We start from the raw sequence: 3,478 nt of genomic DNA on the forward strand, positions 1-3,478 counted from the left end.
CTGCGGTCTTTAACATTGCTGCTTCCGTGTATATTTCAGTGTTGTTTATTTTTATGCATCCATGCCTGCTTGGCTGTACACATCCAATTTTCTGCATATTGAGCTGCTTGAATGGAGCTGTGCATTGCTACTAAGGACACCACAACGACGTTATTAGCATTCCTAAGGAGATTTTCACAAAAATTTTCATGCCTAAGGCTCTACAAGCACAATGAGTATGCTGAGTAAGAAAAAGTTTTAAAAAATGGAAAGCAGAGGTGGCCACACAAGGCTCAGACAGATTTACAAGCATCCATAATCTGGAATTGTGACCTAGAATTACTAGTGTGGATATACTGTACGTTTGTACTGTGCTATGATTAAGGGGATAATACAGTTGACAGGAATCGCAAGTCAGTTGTGCGTCATTTACCTGGATTTGGTCCGTTTTGCTGCTAGAGAAACATAAGTTTAAAAACACAAATTGTAAATTAAGTGGTAATATTTTCTACAGAAGTAACATTAAAACTGTGTTCAGCACAATTGCTATAATTAGATAGTGTTCCAACACAAATTCTGCCATTCATATAGTGGAGTGCTGCATTCCCTATTGACTCCTGAATTGGACATCTCTTTCCTTGATAATACCATTGAGGCAAAAGTGGGCTAGAGCCTGGTCCATGCTAAGGGAACCTTGTTGCAAGTTGGGATTGAATTCCAGCCCAATGTAGTGAAGAGATGCTGACCAGCGTCAGTGAAGTTTATGCCACGAGGTCGGATTTTCCTCTCTCCCAACTAAATGACCACAGGGACCCAGAAAATAATGTCTACCAATAGCATGAACTGTTGTCTAGCTAGGGGGGCAAGACACTGGGTCCAAGGAGTGTGGTAAGAATTCTCCAAGACAGCCCATTCTGTATAATTAATACAATTTGGGGGATGGGGCTGGGAGTGAGTAGTAGCTACACCAGTAATGTTAAAAGAGCTAAGGCCTAACAGGTACATGATTTTTCTATGGTAACTCAACCATACTTGGAATTAATTTGTAAGGCCACTGAAGTTGAGTGATGTACCTGGGTGATGCATAAAGGAAGTCCCTCCAATGGTGCAGCATAATTGATAATCATTGTTCTGAGAGTCTAATTACTCTTTGTCAGGGGGTGTTAGGGGTCCTGGTTCCCATCCTCCATGATCATGACAGATGTCAAGGGGAGTGTCACTCCAAATTACACTCCATAATACTGGGGTATTGGAAACATATGCCCTGTATCTTTTTGTCTCTGCACAAGGAAAACCTACTGCACAGGACGTTACAGGTAACATGGCCATAAACTTGAAGTCAGGGGTGTTTGCCTCACCCTGATGCTCCAGCAGTTTCAAGTGACTCATGGCTTGTAATGGAGGAGCCGGATCCATAGTTGGGATCCATGGCTCTTTCCAGTCTCCATTTACATGGTTGCAAACACATTGAGAGCACCCACACAGTTTATCCATCTCTTGTGAAAACACAAACATACACTCATCCCAACATCAGTGAAGTTACTGAGCCTTTCCATCGTTCTTAGGGGGATTTTCATAATATATTTGCGTATACTTTCCTTTTTTCCCTATAAAACTTACCAGTGTTGTTCTGCTGTAGTCTTACTATCTGTGCCAGGAGTCAAAAAATTTAACTAAATAAGTTAAAAACAAATTAAAGTAAAAGTAAATGTATTTTGTTTGAGGTGGTAACTGGTCTCCTGTTTCCCCTTTCTGTTTTTTCAGCACACGTTGTAATGTTTAATTTGTCCATTCTATAATTCCTTGTCCTTGGGGGTTGTAAGGAATTCCTGTTTTATGAATGATTAGGCATATCTGTAAAAAATTTTAAAAAACATAAATAACATAAGCGTGTCCATTGTCAGTTTGTAATTGTTTAGGAACTCACTATATGAGCAAATGATGACAGACTACGTCATTGTACGTAACCAGCTCTCTGACCTGGTTTGCATGTAGCATGCCGCATATGAGAGTAAGTGTCTATAGTCACATGAACAAAGGAGAGCTTGCCAATGGCAGCTTTGTGAGTAGCATCCATCTGCCAGATTTCATTTGAAGCTAAGTCTCATAGGTTACAGCCTTCTATGGGTGTGACTCCAGTGACGTGCTGGCAAGTAGGACGGGCTTGTATAGGCTGCAGCCTGGCTCTTAGGCAAATGAAGCATACGAGTCAAGACTGAGTTTTGATGCAGTAATACAGGAGAAGTTTGAGCTTGTTGAAATGCAGAACAATCAACTTATTGGCTCTATTATTACCTGGAAATAGTGGTGTAGGGAGTTGTGTGAGAGAGCAAATATAAGAAATATAAAAAGCAGCATAAGAGCAAACAGCCTGTTGAAGTCTTAGAAACAAGTTAAACAGCTTCAGTTCTAGGGTGCTTTTAATAGTGGCAGTCCGAATGTGACTGGCTACATTTACAACATAGGCTGAATCACAGAGAATGTTAATAAGAGATAAAGCAGTGAGCTCTAAAACCTGAATAACCGCCATTAGTTCTGAGCATTGGGCTGAAACTCTGGGGTTTTTAATTGTATGAGCATGCTTATACCATAAGTAGCTTGGCGACCTTTGGAAGGGCCATCAGTAGAATAGGTCTGGCTGTCTGAAATGGGCTTGCGAGGAGTAATCACAGGGAAGATGAAAGGTTGAACTTTTAAAATGGCAAAATTTTGTCTGACGCATAATACTTATATACTATTCCTACATAATCTGAAAGAGCAATTTGCCACACAGTCAACATTTCCCATGCTGCAACCTGTCGTTGGGAATCCAATATTCTTCCTCATACTTTTAGACTGGCTCTAAAAGGAGAAAAGTAATTTTGTCTGGATCATATCTCTTAAGCGATTTTGATCTATCCCTACCCCTTGTTATAAATTGAGTAGTTAAATAAAGATAAACTTGCAGAGATTTTAATCTCTGATTGAAATTCAAAAAAAAGCCATTCTATTACAATGACATATTTTTCTATCATCTGGCCTAAAAATCCTGTTGGAGACTGGGGGCTAGAAGGAATGAAGAGAATCAAAATCTTTCATGGCTGTAGCTGGGAGGCATGTGTTTGCTGAAGAATCTGCACTACAAGCTGTAATTCAGCTTCTGCCTCCTTAGTAAGTTGCTGGAACAACTGGTTTGTCTCCTAAGCCCATTGCTCCTAATGAAGAATTTCCTTGGAGGGTCTGAGTGTTTGAGTTGATGAGTAACAATACCTAGGGTTGGGCACAGCCAATTTATATCTCCTAATAGTTGTTGGAAATCATTGAAACCTTGTAATCTGTCCCTACGGAGGACGACTTTCTGAGGTTGAACATCTTTTCCAGTAACAATAGTGCCTAAGTGTTGCTATGAGGTGGTTGTTTCTACCTTTTCTTGAACTGTTTTGAGATTTCCCCCTGTTTTGCTTCTCTCAACATTTGGTGTAATAACTCTTCCATTGGAGCAGCCAAAAGAATTTCATCT

The sequence above is a fragment of the Pongo abelii genome, chromosome Y (assembly GCF_028885655.2).
Source record: "Pongo abelii isolate AG06213 chromosome Y, NHGRI_mPonAbe1-v2.0_pri, whole genome shotgun sequence".
NCBI classification, from domain to species: domain Eukaryota; kingdom Metazoa; phylum Chordata; class Mammalia; order Primates; family Hominidae; genus Pongo; species Pongo abelii.